Consider the following 13665-nt stretch of genomic DNA (forward strand, 5'->3'; position numbering starts at 1 on the left):
CCTTTGTACGGAGTAGGTTGGTTAGAGGCAACACAATTTCTGCCAGTCCCTGGATGAAACCCCTGTAGAGGTTCGTGAATCCGAGGAAACTTTGCAGTTGCCTCCTCGTGCGTGGGCGCTCCCATGCCAGGATGGCTTGGACCTTACTTGGGTCCATCTCGATGCCCCTCGCCGAGATTCTGTAACCCAGGTAGTCAATTTGTGATTTATGAAACTCGCACTTAGAGAGCTTGGCAAATAGCTCTGCTTTGCGGAGTTTCCTGAGCACTGCTTAACTAAGCGTTCGTGCTCCTCTTCCGTTTCTGAGTATATTAGTACATCGTCTAAGTAGACGAGGACCCCCTTGAACAAGTGGTCGTGCAAGACCTCATTAATCAGCTGCATAAATACCCCTGGTGCCCCCGCCAGACCAAAAGGTAGCACCTTATATTGAAACGACCCCAGGGGGCAATTAAATGCCGTCTTCCATTCGTCCCCCTCCCGTATCCGTATGCGGAAGTAAGCCTTCCGCAAGTCCAGTTTTGAAAATATTTTGCCCTTAGAGAGGTGTGCCAGGATGTCCTTGATGATGGGTAAGGGGTATTTGTTTGAGATGGACACGGCATTCAAGTCGCGGTAGTCCGTACAAAGCCTCAATGTCCCGTCCTTTTTTTCCCTGAAAAGGACTGGGGCTCCAACTGGTGAGTTAGCAGGCTCAATGAAGCCGCATGCCAGGTTTTTGTCTACGAATTCTTGCAATGCTGCCAGCTCCTTCTGGGTCATTGCATAAATTTTGGGCTTTGGTAAGGGTGTATTGGGAACCAGTTCTATTGTACAGTCCATTTTTCTGGGGGGGGGGAGTTTGTCCGCCTCTTTTTCCCCAAACACATCTGTGAACTCTGCGTACCTTTCTGGCAATCCTGCCCGGGCCGCTTCTTCCAGATGTGTAATTGTGGATGCTGCCCTCCCCACCGCAGCACAGGGGACCTGATCCCCCTGTAGGCGCTTGATAGGAGCTGTCTGGGAAGGTGATTGTCCTGGTCTGCCAATTGATGTGTGGGTTCCGTCGCACCAACCACGGGATACCCAGGATTATTAGTGGTTGGCCCACTGGTGCCACGATAAATTGCAGGCTTTCCCGGTGGCCGCCGAGCTGCAGTGCCACTTCATCGGTGTATTGGGTGACCCCCACCCCACCCCCCGCTGCTGATCCATCCAATTGAGTGAAAATGATATGGTGCTGAAGTGGATATCAGCAGAGGTTTAAATCGGCCACCAGGTCTGGGTGCATCAAGCACCTGGAGCAGCCCGAGTCGATCAGGGCCCAAATTTTTACAGACTTCAGCTGTGATCTCAGTTCGACCTTGACATACAAGGTGGGGCAGTTTTCACTCACCCAGCTGTTGCTGCGCCCTTCTTGATCCCCCACCTGCCTCCTGGCGCTTCTTAGGGCAGGTGGTTGGCATTTCCCGCCGGCTCGTCGTCGTCGCTCGCTGACTCTTCGATGGGGTAGGGAAAAGATTGCTGTGCGACTTCTCCAGTAGCGGCTGGCACCTTTTTAGGCAGTGATGGTGGTTTGCCCGGTGGTTTCCGTGGTCTGTTGTTGTTGGCTTTGGTGTTCGGGCAGGATGCGGCTTTGTGCCCCTCCTTCCCGCAACAGAGGCACTGCCCCTTGGCGAATCGCCATTCCCTCTCCTCCTGCCAGGATTGGGGTGCTGGTCTCGCCGGTCTGGCCGTGGTTCGGGGCCCCCTTGTCGTTGTCATTTGCAGGGCTGTTCGCTTTACTTGTAAAAAAGTTTCTTGGGCATTTTCTGCCTTTCCAGCCAGCCGTATCCACTCAACGAGAGTGGTAGGGTCGTCCCTGCCTAACGCCCACCTCAAGACGTTCAGGTCCAGACCCTCCTTAAAGCGTTTGATCAGGGTCGATTGTGACCAGTCCTCCACCTTTCCAGCCAGGGCTTGGAATTCCATGGCATAGTCTGCCACAGAACGTTGCCCCTGGCTGATTCCCCTTAATGCTCTTTTTGCTCTGTCCTTTTCAAGGGGATCTCTGAAATGTAGGTCGAGTGCCCATATGAAATCGTTGACGTGATCTAGTTCTGGGGCACCTGCTTGGCACATCTGGACATACCAATCAGCTGCCCTTCCCCGTAGTTTGTTTGCTATTGCATTGATCTTGCCTTTTTTCAGATCTGAAACATTGTCCATATTCCTCTATGTAATTTTTTGTGTTGGTGATGAAAAAGGACAGCTTGGTCGGATCTCCATCGAACTTCACCCCGAGGTCTTTGACTCCTGCTCCCGGTGGGTTCCACCTCACCTCTGGGCATGTGGGCACTTCCTGGGCTGTCGGGGTTCTCCATCCTCTCTGTGGGGATTCCCTCGGCCGGGTTCCTGGTGGCGTTGCTCCCGTCTCATGCCTGCTCCAACCTCGACCCAGATGTCGCGTTTCTGGGATGGGGGGGGGGGGAGACGACCTCCGTCTCGGTTCGGCACGGAGACCTCTGCCTGGTTCCGCGTCTTCTTCTTGCCACCTCTGTCCCCACCCCCGATGTCCCGTCTTGGAGGTTGGGGGGGTGATGCACCTCCAGAGCCTGTTTCCGGCTCACCTCTCCCTCGGGTTTCCCACCCGATCGCCAACCTCAGGAGCAGCTGCTCTATCGACTCCAGCCTGGATTCTACCGTGCTGAGCCGCTCATCAGCTGGTGAGCCATCCGCAGGCCGTCCGCTCCGCCGCCTTCCCTCCGCTCCTGGGGTTGTTGTGCAGCGCTGTTCCTTCGCCTCTTCCGACGCCCCGAACGGTCCGGGCAGGGATCCTGCCCTCTCGTCCAGGGTGACCCACTCGCCTTGCGACTCTCTCGTGGCTTCGAGAGTCCCGCTCCTCCCAGTCTCCTCCTCCGAGCTCAATCCCGAACCTCCTCGGACTTCGTTGTGTCGGGGTGCATAGGTCCTTCCGATCGCTCGTTCCGTGGAGCCAGGTGACCTGTCGCCGGTCCTTGGGTCGCCACCGCTCTGTCGGTGGATTCTGTCCATCGCCAACTCGGGTCCCTCACAGATCAGATCTGGATTGGCGCTGGCGGAATTTTTTTTTTTCGAGATTCCTGGCTTTATGTCAATGGGATGGGGGTTGCCTGAAAAAGGAAGGGAAGGGTCCCACCGTAGGCATTCCCCCTCACAAGTAAGGTAGTCACCGGCCTTACTTGTACTGGTCGTTTCGGGTACTTTTTGACGTCCCTCCTTCTCCTTCGAGTTGGGGTTGGGTTCTGCCCGGACCTCCGGAGCGTCGCTGCAGGGTACCTTCTCCGCTCTAAACACCGTGGAGTTCAGTTCCCCTTCACTCGATGCTTCGCTCTCCATCTCTCGCAATCTCGGTTCGTTCCTCGCTAGCGCTCCCCTTCACAGATGAATCTGGATAGGGGCTAGCGGAATAAGGGTTTTGAGTTTCTCAGCTTTATGTAATGGTTGCCTATTCTGACAAACTCAGTCTCACAAGCAGGTGCTTAAGGATAACTGATTTATTGAAAGAATAGTATGCAAATACAAAGAAAGCTGAGAATGAGCAAAAGCGCGCCAAATACAAACTAAAAACCCTCGCTTCAAACCCGGTTCTGCCCTCGCTCGCGCTTAGCAACCACCCCCTCCCAGGTGTTAGCAACCGTTGCCCACATCGGCCTGAGAAAGTAACCTTGAACACATTCCATAACCCAAACATACATTCCATAGTTACAGTAAGGAGATTACAGCCTGGCACGTCTGGAAATCTCCACCCAGCAAACACGGATCAGGAAAGTGACATGCGCAACGTTACGATGTATTCAGAACATTGGAACGATGAACATGACAGGTGTGCATATAAACTAGAATTAGAGCCCTTTCCTTGTCTCTTACCTCATTGCAGAACCTACTTGATCTGAAAGGGGACAGCATGAAGGGTATGTATTATGCACTATTTCAGGAGAGTTTTAGGGATTTATTTTATATATGTTTATGTTATCTTATCACTTATGCTAGAGTTTTTGTGTGCTTTCCACTGCAGTGTTGCTATTAATGAACAGCAGTCTCAGTCCAAGGAGTATTGAGTGCTGCAACATGGGGATCTGAAGGTCATGTATGGTTCTGAGATGGCAGAGTAAGCACTCCTGAGGTACTGATTTTATAACAAGTGCGCTGATATTGGAGGTGGATATTTATTTATTTATTTATCAAATTTATCACCGCCCATCTCCTCCACAAGGAGGGATTCTGGGCAGTTCACAATAAAAACATTTAACCACAATATAATATAAATACTATACAATAATACCAATGAGCAGTAAAATATAAATATATTATATTTTATTAAATAAAATATAAATATATTAAATTATATTAAAATATAATATGCACTCACAGTAGTTCTTCTCCTCCCTTCACCCATATTCATTATATAGGGTAAGGGGTGTGTAAGAGATCCAGCATTTTTATATCATAGGGAGCTGGAATGTCAGATATTCTGCTCAGTAAGCCCTTCTTTATCACCAAAAGAAAGAAGCATCCTTAGTTAGCCTAACCGTTATATTAAGAAAGGAAGCTTTTAAAGAAAATTCCTCAGGCATCTGACAGACACTGTAGTGCTACAGGGGAGAGGGGAGAGGGCTGTGTTTGTGTGTGTGAAAGTGAAGAGAAGGGTTTTGTTGGGGATTACCAAAAGTGAAACGCAAGCCAGCAGGCAGACGCATGGCAGGCTAAAACATATGTCCATATGGGCCAGAGGCAAAATGAAAAATAAAGTTCTATTTTTATTTTATTAATTTCCTTTGTAGGCACCCATCTCCCATACAACTCTGGGTGGCTTACAACTAGGAATCAATATTTACCTATAAACATATAATAAATTTGGCATACAGGAACAACAAAGTAATCAAAACAAGTTCAAAACAAAACTAGGAAAAGGAGGCTCCACATAAAGGTGGGAGCCACACAATTCTCTAGAGGGAGATCATTCCAGAGGGCAGGAATGGTAACAGTGTGGGCACATTTCCTGGATCCCACAGGCTGACATTGCTTAATTTATGGGACTTGGAGTGCACTCCCTCAGCTGGACCAAACTGGATGGGCAGAGATGATGAGATAAAAAGGACACTATTTTTTTTTTCAAGCTTAGAGTGTTTGTATCGCTTTGCAGCTCCCCGCATGGGATGGTCAGGAGCAGCAGATGTAGTACATGATCCCATCTGGTAGGTCTCAGGAGCCGTGTCACATTGGTTGCTCCAGATAGTTCTGTTTTTATTGTTTGCATACCAGATGTTTCACTGTGAGGGCATTTTCCATGATCTGAATGTACTATAGTGACTCACTTTAAGAATCTTTATACTTGAAAAGTAGTTTATAAATATTGTCAAATAAATAAATAAATAAAGTTGAACTTCATTTTGGAAGCTTGAGATCCCCAACTACCAAAGGTTTCTACTGACTGGACAAGTACAATACAAAGTTACTGAGATTAATACCAATGCACAGGGGAAAAGCATTCCTTACTAATCTTGCTCTGCTCTGGCTGATATCTAAATAGGGGTTTCTGTTAAATGAAAGTTATTTTGAAATTTCCTTCCTGCCAGGTAACTGAAAGGAATGTTAAATGTACCATTTAACAAAGGACAGCAGCCTCAAGAACCTTCCTTTGCACTACAACATTATTTCAGAATGTCATTTGGATGTTTTGCAAATCCACATGGAAGCAGCAATGTGCTTTTTCAAATGTCACTGCATTAATAACTATGAAAAACATTAATAATTAGAAGACAAGTGTCTCAGATCAGTCTTTTATCAAATGAAATTGTTGAAAAGTTCTTTTATTTGTGCTGGTTTTGGTCGCAAGGGCATGTCTGACCAATTTCTTCCAAAACTGAAGTTGGCAGTTTTAGAGAACGCTGAGAGACAAAGAAAAATCTAGGTGCCAAAGCTACAGCCATTAGTGATTTCAGTGACATAGAGGATGAATAAAATAGAGGGGAAGGGAGGTTTGTGGAAGTGAACAAAAGCTTCTCTGCTTTTATTATACGCTACATTCCGGCGAGAGTGCCTGTGCTTACATTGGTGAAACGACAATACATAAGCAGGTGTGTGAATCCTAAAATGTGCAGAAATATGAAAAATAGAAAAATAATTCTAAAATGACATATCTCAGTCCTGGATGATGATGATGATGATGATGATGATGATGATGATAATTATTATTATTGAATGCCACCTGACTCTGGGCAGCTCACAATAATCAAAGAAATTACAATAAAATCAATAAAAGATAAAAGATAAAGCTAGCTCTATCACTCAAGAGCATGATATGGATATTCTGTTTTTCTTAATATATGTTTTTGTGAAAAGGAAAAAAGTGGAGAAATTGCTGGGAAAACACAGGGAAAAGTGTTACAAATGGAAGAGACATTTTCTAGAACCCCCTTCCCCCCAAAACGTTCCATAACTGAGGCAGATAAACTGCCCAATATAAGTTGCATCTGGAAACACTTCAATGTAGTGTAGATATGCCTCTCTATTCCTTTGTTTTGTTTATTAAATCAGATACATTTACGCTCTGAGAAGATGCTTATTTCTTCACTGGAATGAATATAAATACTGTAGAAGATTTCCGCAAACAAATGACTTAGTTTATGAACTGAGAAAAACTCATTGCTCCGTCTTAGCTGGCCCAACTCCATATTATGCACTCACTGCTCAGTCAGGCTTCTTGAATCCTGATTATCAAATTTGTCAGAACATTAAAGTTTTATAAAGTTTTAAAGAGTCCTTTGACACAATAACCTTAAATCCTTTGACATTAATATCCTTTATTTCATTTTTTAAAAGTATATGCCATCCTTCAAAAAACCAGAAATGACAGCTAAAATGCGTAGCATATAAGCAATATTTTAAAACAGCAGGATTCAAATTAATTAAAAGCTTTATTACAGCATGAGTTAATTTTAAAATGCTAACCAGTTAAAAGAGCATTTCACAGTTATGTCATGATGCTTGAGGTAGCCTGCCCTGGCAGCATTCTCCAGACCTCATAGTGGGAAGACATTGAGAGAAGGACCCTTGACAGTCAGCTTAGGGTTGTGGGAGTGGAGGGAGAAACGTATGGGAAGTGGCCACCAAAAATCACTCCCAAATACCACCAATCTGCCACACAGCTGAATCAAGCTGTAAAAAACCCCTCACTTTTCAAACGTAAACTACACATATCTGCTTTTAGGCCTACAAGATAATGAAATCCTCTAATGACCACTTAGAGTAAATCCTGATAGGTTCAATGGGACTTAATCCCAAATTAATGTGTTCAAGATTAGGATTGCATGATTAGAAGAGTGATGGGTAAAAGCATTGTAGTGAACATTCCATTGGCATTTTAGATGTTCTCATTCAAATCGATGGAAGAGAAACTTTAGTGGGCAGGACTCTGGAATTTACACGCTAAAGATGCGTGAATGTCATGACTTTGTAGTGTAACCATCATTCTTGAGGTCAATAATTGCCACATCTTCCCACCCTTGAATTAACTCCAATAACAGAACTTCTTCCCTGGGACTTTTGTAGACGAGGAAGCATGAATAGCTAGGGAAACTACTGTGTGATGGAATGATGTGAAAAAACAACAGAACAATAGCATCCTCAATGACACTGCAACAATAAGGTAAGTTTTAAAAAGTAAATTTTAATCCTAATACTTAGATACAAAAACAAAATTGTCACTTTCAGTGGAAGAAAATTGGGAAAATTTAATTAATTACTGGGTCTGTGCTTGTTATCTAAGCACGAATTGGATGTTCAGTTCATCTTTTTATTTACTACTTCAGTTCCTGCCTTTGGGTTGCCAACATCCAATCATCTTGTTCTTCAAGAATAAGTAATTGATAAATAATATCAATTAAAATATCAAACATGAAATGAAACCAAGCATCATCTGGTTTGTTAAAAAAGCATTCATTTCACAGAAATGTTACAGAAGATTATTAATTCTGTAATATTTATTTCTATGAGTACTGGTTATGCAGGTCCTTGATTTTTGGTTTGTTGATAAAAAAAACTTGCTGGGGAAACATTACAGTTGCAGCATTTCTTCCCTTCACCCTTTCCTTCTGATGAGAAGTCTAGCCAGATAGCTTCTATAGTTAATGGGAATATTCATTAGACAAGTTGGATAATGTCTTCAGTACAGACTTAGTTAACTTGTTTGCTGTATGGCTCTAAGGAAACTATTGTCCCTAAATGCCCTTCAGTCCACTTCCTCCCCATCCTCCTCACCAGAGGGCAAGTGCAGCAGGGCCATAACATCAGCTATAACTGTCTGCTCCACAACAGGTAACCAACAATTTCTTTCAAATTGGTCCATCTATCTCAGGAGTCAAGCTTTCTATGGATCTGGAGCTCTTAATGAGATGAAAAGGTCAGATTTTGTAGTAGCAAGCCCTAGTTTGTTTTTATGTCTGAATGCAGTCATACTGAAATTTCCAAGAGACACCATATCTTGCTTAGTAAGGGCCTATTAATGTCATTATGAGGCAAAATCATCCCTTGCTCCTTCTAGCAAGCTACTTTGATAAAGCATGCTGCAATTGACAACTTATTTAAGCACAAGCTCACTGTGAACTGGAATCTGTCTATGAGTTTGTTTAGTGTTTGTCTATGTTTGTCACGGAGCCTGATTTATTTGCAACCTAAGTCATAATGTGGTTTAGGCCTTTGAGAAACAGGCAAATAGTTACAGTCTTTCTGTTATTATCCAGATATGTTGCTTTCTGATGATTGCATTCATTTTAGAATGGAATGGCAATAACAAGAGCTGAACACAGTATAAATATTCAATTTTTGCCATAAAGATAAATGTTGATTTTTGGATTGCAATGATATTTTCATTTATTTAAGGAATATTTTTATCACCCATTCAGTATAGAGAAGAATTAGGCTTCTTATAAATTTCCTTCGTGTTCCAAAATCAATGAATTGTAAATTAAAGCTCCTGCCATTGCTTACTACAATCCATATAAGCAGTAAAGAAATGATACAATCTTATATATTGTAATTTAGGTTTATTTATTTATTATTCAAATTTCTATTACTGCCCATCTCCCCCCAGAGGGGGACTTACAACTTACAATCCTCAGAGAGGTTAACTTACAACTTAAGCATCTGGATCAAAATGTAGTCATTTCAGTAATTTTTAGGTTGAGAAGATGTACAAGGCTTCAAACAAGCCATTAACAGAGAATTAGCTTGACAAGTAGAGGGAAAAAAATCCCCCCAAATCTTTACAGAGATTCTAGTTTAAGTTTCTGAAATTCAGAAAGTATGTACAGTATGTCTACATCCAACTGAGTCATTCTGTCAGGTGGACGTGCTATGGTTTTGCAACACTGTGTGCAACATGGAAGACATGGAGAGATAACTACATCATCTGAGGCAAGATCAGCAGCAGATCATTAGTTGTCTGGTTCATCTCCCTCAGCTTCAACTGCAGATCAACAGAACACCAGAACAGTAATATTAAACAAACAGCTGTTCCATCATCAAAGCTTTTAAATGTTTGCTGAAACTGGTAGACCCTGTATTTTTTTTCATCGCTAAAGAAAGACTACCTCACATTCAGCCCCAGCCCTACAAGCAGCAGGTTCTAAGAGGCAGCAGCAATATTAGAGATCTGTGTATCACATGACCTCTCTCTGCTTTTGGCTGCAGTTGAGAAAGACTCAGCATCCATCTTTTATGCATCTTCACTTCAGGCAATGAAATATCTAGAGCTGGCCGGTTCATACTTTTTAGTCTCTGGGATTTTTTCCAATACAAATGTAGACTAGGAATGAGTCAACAGCAGTTATATCATTATCAGAATTTATTCTGCTCTTGTTGTAGAGGACCTGATGATTTAGCTGGCAGAATTGGCTTTTGATTGCAATTAACAGTGAATTCCCCACTAATTGCCACATAGGGAGAAACGGTCACTATCAATCAAACATTACTGAAGAGAGCTTTCATTATCTGCATGGTCACAAATGACTCACACATTTAACTGTTTGTGAATCATCAAGTCATGCACCCCCATGTGTGAATCTCCTCTAAAATATCCGGGGGAAGTTACAATAAAGAGGAAAAAGCACAGTTGTTACTTCAGCTGATTTGTGGCACAAATATTTGTAATACAAAAAGAAGAGTCTTCTCACCATGCTCAAGCAGTCACAAAAAGGTGGGCATGTCACAGTTTAAACAAATGGACAATTTTCATTTGTCCTTAAAAATATTTTAAAGAAAAAGGCATACAGCTTGGAACCCTAATGAGTAAATGACCATGGCCTGTTTAGCTTTCTCTTGATAATGACCCTTTTGAAAGGAAAAAAAACTGCTTTCAACTGAAAACATTTTAAGTAAAATGTGCTGTTCATTCTTCCTTTTAAAATTGGATTTGAGGTAAAACATAGAAATCTAGATTGGGGTTAGGTAACCTATGGCCCTCGAATCCCTTTTTATACCCCTGAAGTCTTCTCTTGTCATGAATGATAAAACTGGCAGCAGTTTTAAGTCATTTTAATGTGGGGAGCAAATGAAAACTATAGCATAATCCCTAAAAAAGGGCATATAATTAAAAACAGATCCCTTCCCGATTCAACTATGTGTGATGGTGGCTCACCCACTTTGTGGCCCTCCATTCTCCAAAAGGTAAAGTACAGACTTCGGACACCCAAAAGTTACCCTCTCCTGTCCTAGAAAAAATACAATTTTGTATTAGTATCTCTCCATAACAAACAAACAAACAAACAAACAGTCTCAGGAGTTTAGACTAGACTAGACCTATTCCCAGATGCTGGTGTGAAAGCAGGCAGATTTCCCAATAATATCCTTTTTCTGTGCAATTTTCTTTGGAGAATAAGTTGCTTAGGCTCAGCTACTATTTTATTCTAACTCTGTTATAACACAAAATAAAAAAAACCACCAGATGTATTTCTGCCTCACTATAGACTTGCTGCTTCATATCACGTTGCCACCTGCCATCTGTTTTCTCTCAAGTCCTGATCATATCTTAACAAGATAAGCTGAACAGAAATGGCATGAAAACACAGAAACACACCCACATCCACACAATAAATAAATAAATAAGCTCATCACCACTCTGACCACATACAGACTTATACATTTCATTTTCTTGTTCTGAAAGTTAGCACAGGATGAGCTCTGGAACACAAGACGAAAAGGCCCATCTAGTCCACTGTCCCAATTCCTATAACGCAAACCAGATTTAAATAGTTATACAGATTTATTCCCTGCACTTCAGCATCACTATTAAGGCATTTCTTCCTAAAACAGAAAAGCCTAAGGAAATTAATAAAAAAGGGCCAAAAAAACATCAGAGATGGTCCTAGATGAGCCTCACTAATGAGATAGTTTCAAAATTAGTGTGCCACCCTTGAAATGGTCTTTCTTCTGACAAACATGTGCCAGACCTCAGATTTCAAGGAAAACCAGATGGGGGACTTGAATTATGGGTACTCAGGTCTAATATGCTTCTATGAACGCATGGAAATATTTGGTAAAATTAACAGGAAAAATATATTTTAGAACAGAAAAAATAAAAAAAGGGGAGGGGGACAGAAATGGACCCCATTTTTTCCAGGCCTTGTGCTTTTATGTAATGCCCCTTGATAGCATTCAGAAGCATATTTCCTATGAAACCGGAGCTTAAATGGGAGTCTAAAAAGCACCAGGCTAATTGATCAAATATCATGTACAGCCAGAAGCTGTATTCACATATAGAGTACTTGAAAGTATTTTTATTTATTTTTCAAATTTCTATCACTGCCCATCTCTCCCAAAAAGGGGACTCTGGGTGGTTTTGAATTGAATCTGTGGAAAATCAGTAATCAATTCAGTGAATGTAGCATTAGCGTTGCATAGCTAAATCTGCTTCTTAGGACCATCTGAATTTCCAAGTTATCTTCAAAAGCAGCCCTGTGTTCAATGTGTTCCAGTAGCTTAGATACAAAGTGATAAGGATGCATGGGTCAGTTGCCAGGGCTTTTGAGTCCAAAAAGACCTACAAGAGTTGAAGCTGAGTTGGCATAGATAACAAGTTGTAACCTATTTGCGGGGGGGGGGGGGTTGATGGGAGTTTGCAGCCCAAAGTCCCAATAGTTCTGTGGTATGGCAATGATATTCAAGTGGATCTTGGATTTGGGGATGAATTTTTATTTGCTTATGCTTTTAGAAGTAACTTTTTACAGATTATATTTATTTATTATTTATTTATTTCTCCCCCCCAAGACGGACTCTATCTTTTTGTTAGTTTTCTCACTAAATTTCAAGAGTATTCTCTTTAGGGGTTCTGGGCCACAAGGAAAGGAGTTTGGAGGCCATATGCAACACACGCCACTTGCTCCTGCTTTAAGCAATGTAACAGAATTAACTTGGAGGCATTCCCTCTGTCTATCTCTAGGATTAGAAAATTCCTCCAAATTATAAAGACATGTTTGTTAAAACCAAAGCTGAAATCACTAAAAAATTATGTGAGACGTATCTCCAGAAATAGCTGAGTTGGTCACAAGCTACATAAATAAAATTGGATCTTAACCAATATAATAGAAAGGTTCTAGAAAATAAATTCCATTGAGATATATCTTCCTGCCTGAGCCAAAAGTAATTACTGTCATATCTTTATTTATCAGACCACAGATACATAAAATCAGTGGGGTAACAGACATGGCAGATGGTATTTTTGTTACCTAGAAATTGCCTGAAATATAATTAAAGGCAGCAGATGGGCCAGAATTGGAAATGGAACAAATAATGTGCAAGGACTATAATTTTATTTATTATGTGTTGTTGTCCTCTTCCTTCAGCTCTGTCAAACAAATTGTTGAATGTTGCCTAAATGAGAAAGATCAATAGTTTTACTTCACCAAACATCCAGGTCAGACCTTAACAAAAGGAAACTTGGTCAACTTGGTGAGAGGGGAATCAATGTCAACCAATACCACAACCACACTACTCAGCAAAGTTTTATAAAAGTGAAAATGGGCATTTGTGGGGAGAAAAATTCTTACTCCTAATTTTAACAGTAACTCTTGATTTCTTATTTCTGTGTATCAGAGACATTTTGCTGTAACTGTTCTGTTCCGTTGAGAGAGTTTTAACAAAGACCAAACAACTCAGTAAGAGGTTCTCAGGTGCCAACTGCATGGTCTGGCCAATGGGAAATCCACTGGGTTAGGTTAGGTTGGATTGGGTTGAAGCAAGCCACTAGGCTTCTCCTCTTCATGGAGCACTTCCTGCAGCCCAGGCTGAGCTTCTATGAGGTGTTCAGCACCCTGGTCTTGCTAGATAGCACCGCCAGCTTCCATATTGTTGCAAACAGCAGAAAATGACTTGGAGGGCCACATGCTTGAAATCACTGCCTTAAGGACTTATAAGGCTTTAATGTTAATATTACATGAACGGTCATCAAGATCAAGAAAAGAAACAGCAACATCTGCAGCAGCTACACACTTAACAAAAAAAGTCCAAAGAAAATATGAAAAAACTGAAATGTGGAACATTTTGTGATGTTTAATTGTACGTGTTCCATAATTTGACATTTTCTCTGCACATACATTTCTGCGCATTAAATCGTACTAAAGTTTATAATTTGTATTTATTTATATTTATATGCTGCAAGCTAGGTCTATT

Source organism: Candoia aspera, chromosome 8 (assembly GCF_035149785.1).
Source record: "Candoia aspera isolate rCanAsp1 chromosome 8, rCanAsp1.hap2, whole genome shotgun sequence".
NCBI classification, from domain to species: domain Eukaryota; kingdom Metazoa; phylum Chordata; class Lepidosauria; order Squamata; family Boidae; genus Candoia; species Candoia aspera.